The following is an 8,243-nucleotide window of genomic DNA, read 5'->3' on the forward strand; positions in this document are numbered from 1 at the left end:
TATGATATCAAATATCGAGACCAAAGGTCAACCAAATTGCCTATTATTTATTGAAAGATTGCATATGTCACGGGTGCGATGCGACCCCCCCCCCACGTTTATTTTTATGTTACGTAATCATTTGCTTTACTTGCATGGCTAGCGCCCTCTGCGGGCTGCTTTCCGGTTCAAGAGCTTTCTGTTTTGGGCCGAAGACCTTAACTGACGTCTTTGCGTGTCTTCACCCAACAGATTCACCGTTTACAGATCTCAATAAAACTAAAGAGCTACTATATGATCAGACTTGCCGTTTCATGCCCGTACTTATTCCAAGGGTCACATTTGGTGGAGAATCCGGGTACGGGCATATCGACGACGGCATCAAGCATCACTTGATCGTCAGAGTACATTATACCCGTCAATCTTGTGACCGGTACAGATTACCCCATCAAGACGTTGAAGGCATCCCCAGCCAGGACAGCCGGGTTCCAGCGGGCAGAGCGGCCTTCCCCCCTGAACCCTGCCCCGCGGATCGGAGAGACCCTCAACACTCCAGACGTGAAGAATTTTGGACCGCCGTATCCTTACCATCGAACTTGGATCACCCGTGATTGAGCAACCTTATCCAGCCTCTTCAACGCCCCTGAGTGCCGGATGTTTTTTCTTCACGATCGGAACTGTTGAACATTTTCGCCAACATCAAGAACAAGTTTATCGCGGTGTTCTTGAACATTTTGCCAATAATAAAAATTTGCAGACTTCACGAACTCTCGCAAAGAATTCGATCGCCTCCATTTTGGACAAACTCATAGTTGTTTAAACTCATACGATCGGGAAAGCACCATCATCAGGACAATAAACACAATAGCATTGTCACACGGACTAAAGACCTCCTTTGTACTCTTCCACTGTGCCGATTAAGAGTGCGTTCGGTTGTTACCACCAGACAAGCAGCTGATGAACAATTCCCATTATGAACATTGACATTATTGGAATTTGATTGAATCAAGTCTCAATTGTATTTTGGATTCGGATTTGGTATTGTTGGTATTGTTAGGAGTCATTAATCTTGTCTGGCATTTAGACAGGTGTCCACTTAATGGGAGTAGGTACTTAAAGTTCTCATTCAGCTGAAAAGAACTTTAATCCATACATTGTTGTTTGCCTTTGGCGATGCTAAATTCCTGGGGTGTAAAAGAACACCTGTAAATTCTTTTGTATTGTATTTGAGACATTTTGATTGTCCAGCTGTGTGAAAGTTTCTCTTTATTACCTCAATTGGGTAGAGATAATTGAAGTCATTTCCTTCAGAATTGTCGCACGAAAATTCATTGTTTCTGGTACTTCAATTGTGTACAGAATTTTTTCTTCTTCTGAATATTGATGTGTTCCAATTTGCATTCAAAGATTATATTTTGCTATTGCTGATTTGTTTTTGCATTGGTTACATTGATTGCATTTCATGATTGCTTCAGTTGGATTGATATTATCATTTTTTTCTGACAGCCATTTTACATTTTGTGAAGGTATTGCATTGATGACCATTTTTGATACTTTTGAATTGTGTTCTTTTGCATACTTTGTCACTCTGTATTTTATCTTTGGACTGTGTTCTTGGAAGCATGTCTGACGAGGAAGAATTCCCATCGTCCACAGCAGCATTTGGTCACAGATCATCTCGTCGAACTCTTCCGAACAGACCTCAACATACCTCTCCCTTCCAAGAAGAACTAGGCGACATCCAGCAAACAACCGATCGCATGCTTTCGCAACTGGGAAACATCGAGCGAAGACTATCCCGAGGCTCACTGCATCAATCAGTTACAGGTACTCATGCACAACGGTCAACTCCAATGATGTCTACCACATTGCCAAGGCAAGGGTCTTCTTCAAATGACTATCCTTTGAGGTCTAGCCAAGCGCCGAGGCAAGGTTCTTCTTCAACCGACTATCCAGTTCTCACACCTCAGAATCACCACCTACCTGACCGCAACTCCACTACGCTTTCATCTCATCACCGTTTACTTCCATCACATCAAGTGAAAAGTGTACCTATGTTTACAGGGCGTGACCAAGGTGCAACAATCGCCATTGAAGATTGGGTCCGAGACGTGAATTATCTCATCGAAACTACTTCGATGCCTGAAGAAATCCAGTTTTCTACCATCGTGAGATATCTTGGTGGCGCTGCAAGAAAACTTGTACTCAATCTCCATCCAACACATCAGACCCCAAGCCACGCCTTTGCAGAACTCAAAGCACAGTTCGGAGATGTATTTCTGACTGGTGATCCATTAGCCAGCTTCTATGAGCGTGTGAAACATCCCACCGAAATACCGAGCATCTACGCCGTCGAACTAGAGGCAACGCTGAGAACCATAGAGGAAAAGTCAACCCTAAGTCGCCCTTTTCCTAATAGAAATAGTATGCTGACGCTACAATTTATGAGAGGCGTCAAAGACGAGAAAGTTACACAGAGACTCGCACCGATGAAGCCCAGAGATATGACGTTTCGGGAACTTCAAATTGAACTTCGTCAACTGGAACGAGAGTCTAGGATTGCAGCAGCTGCAAAGACAGGAACCAAGCTTCAAGCTCAACAATTGCAGCAGATTCGTCCTCCATACCAGCAATCCTCACCAAAAGTGCCAGATGTCAAGAGCCCCAAACCAACTACCGATCATGATGTGTTACAAGAACTTCTCGCCACTGTCCATCAACTAGCTCTGAGGGTAGATGATATCTCTCATCAAACTCCACGTGGACCTCAGCAACCAAGAACAGACCAACATGCCTCTGGTCAACGAGTGTTCTACTGCCACAGATGCGGCAATGAAGGTCATATTGCCAAAGGATGCAGAAGTGCCCCTTTAAACTCCAACGGCCCACGGCCAATGGGCAAGCCGTCAGAGGCCGGGAATCAGCGAGCCCAGTAGTAAGTTCTCCTTCAAACACTGCACCACGTCTGTCTTCAATATGCCACGGTGGTAACATACCTCTCCATCACCAGCAATTGATTGGTCCAACAAACGAAGACGTCGTCAACGTTAATGGTGTGAACTACACTGCCCTAATAGACTCTGGCTCCCAGATCACGTCGATAACGGAAGACATCTTGAGGCAAAACCCTGAGCTCCAGAACATGGAAATTTCTCCTTCAGAAGTCTCCATCGAAAGTGCTAGTGGGCACAGCGTTCCTCACCGAGGTGTCATCCCTTTAACCATCACTATAATGGACGTCGTCTACAAGGATGTTCCTACATTTGTTGTACAAGCAGACAGTTACCGTAGAAACGTTCCAGTCCTCATTGGTACTAATGTCATCAGAGCAGTGAAGAGAGACCATCAAGTGACAAAGAGTAATAAGTTCCTGCCTCCGAAGAGCTCTGCATGGTATGCAGCCTTCAACAGTATTTCTGCTTCAGAACCTGGTAGCCACAGCGACGGTACCATCGGCTACGCTAGGTACATCGGCCGATACCCCCGAGTGATACCAGCAGGCCAAGAAGTAGACATCATTTGTCAGGCACCCCCTGGCAAAGGTCCGTACACTGCAGTAGTTGAAAACTTTCCTCGAAGCTCTTCATCTTTAAAAGTTAGCAACCTGGTCACAGATGTTGAATCTAACTGCCAAGTACCCGTGAGACTTTGCAACATCTCCGCCAAGCCCATAACCATCAAACACAACTGCAAACTCGCACAGCTAGCATACATCCAGCGCATTGATGATCTACCACTCAATGAAGACTACGAAACGTTACAAGCTAGACAGGAAGACGAAGATGTTTCTCCTTCTTATCAGCTGAGCCAAGTCCATGAAAGTCCAGGAGATGTTAAACATACACCACTTGTTGACCTATCCAAAGCGAAGTTAGACAGCGAGTCACAAAAGCAGCAGCTAGAGAGTCTCCTTCAGAATTACTCTGACGTATTCTCATCCAGTCCCCTGGACTTTGGATGTACGTCGACGATGAAGCACTCCATCCCACTCATAGACAATCAACCCTTTCGACTTCCTCACCGCCGAATTCCTCCTTCACAATACCAAGCTGTCAAAGATCATCTCAAGGCCATGGAAGAAGCAGGTGTCATCCGCAGAAGTAACAGTCCATTCGCCTCACCGATAGTGATAGCCCATAAGAAGGATGGTTCACTGCGGATATGTATTGACTATCGTCGCCTGAACAGCAAAACTGTACGTGATGCATATCCTCTCCCTCGCACATCAGATGAAGCACTGGACGCTCTTGGAAATGCTCAACTCTTCACCACTCTAGATCTCACATCAGGCTACTGGCAGGTTCAAATGGAAGGACGAAGACATACCTAAGACAGCGTTCACTACCCCCATGGGACTATTTGAATGTAATCGGATGCCCTTCGGCTTAGCAAATGCCCCAGCTACATTCCAACGTCTGATGATGACTTGTCTCGGAGAGCAAAACTACGTCACGTGTCTCCTCTACCTCGATGACATCATCATATCTCTGCCAACTTCGAAGACCATCTCGACCGCCTCTCTAAAGTGTTCTCCTGTTTGAGGCAACACGGTCTGAAACTGAGCCGTCCAAGTGTAACCTCCTCCAAGAAGAAGTTAGATACCTCGGACACATCGTTTCGAACAAAGGCATTAGTACTGATCCAGAGAAGACGCAACAAGTAGAGCACTGGCCAACCCCACTAATCGCAAGGAACTACAACGCTTCCTCGGCTTCACTGGCTACTATAGAAGATTTATTAAAGGATACTCACACGTTGTCTCACCTCTCTACAAGCTCACTGCTGGTGACCCAAGACGAAAGAAGAAGAATACCAAAAACACCTCTCCATCTGTAACCCCACCTTTCATCTGGACAGAAGAGTGTCAGAACGCGATGGACATGTTAAAGCAGTACTTGACATCTCCACCGATCCTCGCCTACGCCGACTATTCACTCCCGTTTATACTCCAGACCGATGCATCAGGAGTAGGGCTCGGAGCTGTCCTCAGCCAAGTCCAAAATGGACAGAGAGAGTCATCGCTTACGCAAGCAGAGGACTCAACCCGCCGAATCTCGACTACGCAGCACATAAGTTAGAATTCCTAGCCATGAAGTGGGCGATTACTGACAAGCTACGAGACTATCTCTGGGCAACCAATGTCCGTGCTGACAGACAACAATCCTCTCCTTTATGTCACTACATCTGCCAAACTAGATGCGACAGGCCAAAGATGGATTGCGGCACTATCTCAGTTCAATTTCACTGTTAAATACAAGCCCGGAAAGAACAACGGAGCGGCTGATGCACTCTCTCGCAAATCGCATGCTGATACTTCAAGAAGTCTCTTGTCATTCCAAAAGGATGCAATCACAATTCCTCCCCACATCGTGCAAGCTATCTGCAACAGTCACCCACCCGAAACAACTCCCTCATCGAACCTCCAATTGCAAGATGCGATGTCATGACACAGAGTCACACGTCACTCCCATCAAATGAGTTGCCGAGACTACAAGAGAAAGACATCATATCCGCTCAGAGAAGTGACACGGACATATCCAGAGTCATACACTATCTAGAGAAAGGAAGAAAACCACCAGAGCAGAGAGGAGTTGTGAAAAGCTCGGATGCCTCATGTACCTAAGACAATGGGAAAAGCTTCACATGAAAAACGGCGTACTCTATCGTCTCAGAAAGACCCATGACGGATCAACAGCCGAACAGCTTGTTCTCCCTGAACCAATTTCGACACACAGTAATGACATCACTCCACAATGATTTCGGTCACTTGGGCTACGAAAGAACGCTCGACATCGCAAGAACCCGCTTTCTTTGGTCAAGATGGCAAGTGACATCAAAACTTGGTGTGAACAATGCAAGCGATGCTGCCTAAGAAAAACTCCGTCTACAAAAACGCGTGTACCTTTGGTCAGCATCACCACAACTGAGCCTATGGAATTACTCTGCATCGATTACCTCAAGCTGGAAAGAAGCAAAGGTGGCTATGAAAAACATTTTGGTAATCACAGATCATTTCACCAAGTATGCCCAGGCGTTCCATCTCGCGATCAGAAGGCAGGCACAGTTGCTAAGATACTCTGGGAAAAGATAATACAGCACTACGGATTTCCTGTACGACTACACGCTGATCAGGGTCGCCAACTTTGAAAGCCACCTCATCCGAGAATTATGCAAGATCTGTGGCATCAAAAGAGCCGAACTACCCCGTATCACCCTCAAGGAAATGGCGTCACAGAGCGTTTTAACCATACGCTCCTTAACATGCTTGGGACATTAGAAGAAAATCAGAAGAAAGACTGGAAGCAATACGTCGAAATAATGACACACGCATACAACTCCACACGTCACGACTCCACCGGTTATGCTCCGTTCTACCTGATGTTGGTAGACACCCATATCTACCAGTCGACTTGATGTTTGGACTCAATTCCACTCAGAGAGAGTCTACTTCAAACTATGCGGACTATGTAGAGCAGCTGAGAGAAAGACTACAGAAATCATACACAAGGGCCAGCGACTACGTCAAACAAGCGCAGTCGAAGCAGAAACGCCTGTATGACAGAGGTTCCTCCATCGCTCCTCTACGTCTAGGTGACAGAGTCCTCATCCAAAACAAGAACCTCATTGGCACATGCAAATTAGCCGATAGATGGGAATCACAGCCCTATATTGTGATTTCAAAGCACAAAGATCTACCTGTGTACAGCCTCCGCTCCCTCGGCGACGGTAGAGAAAGAACTGTGCACAGAAACATGCTGACTCCATGCATGTTTCTCCCACTAGAAGAGAACAACACAACAGCCGATGAACCACATCAGGAAACCCAGTTAGAGTCAGACGAACATCAGGAGAGTGAGAAAGTTCCAACTATCATGGATCATAGTGAAACTAGCGACGAAGAGATAGACATAGACTTCATCCCAGTAGAAACTGAATCTTCGTCAATGTCTCCTTCACTATCTCCGTCACTATCACCTCCTGTCCTCACACCAATCATAGATCTTGAGCCAAGCAATGTCGTTGAAGTTTCCCCTCCTGTCGCACCACCGCAACTTACCCCTGAGTTACTGGAAACCCAAACTATTGATGTTACAGATGAGTCGAACGACACTGAAAGTACGGTATATCTTTCGCCACCGAGCCCTAGACCTATCAGAAACAGACAGCCGCCCACAAGGTTTACCTATGACTTCATAGGTCAAACCAAACAACTGCAAGCACGAGATACATCACGCCAAGAAAAGATATGCAATGGACGACGACTGTTCGACAAGTGGAAAGAGCCTACTATGGCTAAGACAAGAAGAAAAGCTTGTCTGCGTCTCCTTCTGCAAGAACACAGTTCCATCTAATAACCCCCCCCCCCAAATTGTATATACACTGTATTATTATTGATTGTAACTCAATGAAGATAACGAAGTATTATTTAAATAATACTGTTATAGAGAGAAAGAAACAAAAAAATCTCTCTGAGTTATGTTCATTTCGTTATAATTGTTACTTTCAATGTGTCAAGATATTGAAGTTGTAATGTAATTAACTTCTGCATTAAGTTTTGTCTACCAAAATGACAGAGTCTTTTTTGAAGGAACCATTTAGAGATGTATTTAAATTACTGGTGTTCTGCTCCTTAGTTATAGAATACTTACCTTTTTGTTGTTCTAACTAAATGCTTGGAACACCAGAGTTTTGTTTAAAGGTTGGATGGCATGGAAGACATTTGCCACCATTTTGTTTTCATAAGTTGTAAAATTTCCATTGTGTAAATATGTAACATAGGTTATGTTAGTTGCATGCCGAGGACGACATTTTTCTCCAGGGGGAATAATGTCACGGGTGCGATGCGACCCCCCCCCCCCACGTTTATTTTTATGTTACGTAATCATTTGCTTTACTTGCATGGCTAGCGCCCTCTGCGGGCTGCTTTCCGGTTCAAGAGCTTTCTGTTTTGGGCCGAAGACCTTAACTGACGTCTTTGCGTGTCTTCACCCAACAGATTCACCGTTTACAGATCTCAATAAAACTAAAGAGCTACTATATGATCAGACTTGCCGTTTCATGCCCGTACTTATTCCAAGGGTCACACATACAAAAACGAAACGAAACTCGTGGTGCTGCTATCTTGGGGGTTTTCAAAACCAAACAATAAAATCATATTGGGTGCGTTCGTTTAGCTTCCCTGGGGATGGGACGACCCCGGTCTTCCCCGGTACGTTCGAATAGCTTTGACGTCATTCCAGGGGCTCACCCGGGTCAGTGGAGTG

This window comes from Asterias amurensis, chromosome 10 (genome assembly GCF_032118995.1).
Source record: "Asterias amurensis chromosome 10, ASM3211899v1".
Classification (NCBI taxonomy): domain Eukaryota; kingdom Metazoa; phylum Echinodermata; class Asteroidea; order Forcipulatida; family Asteriidae; genus Asterias; species Asterias amurensis.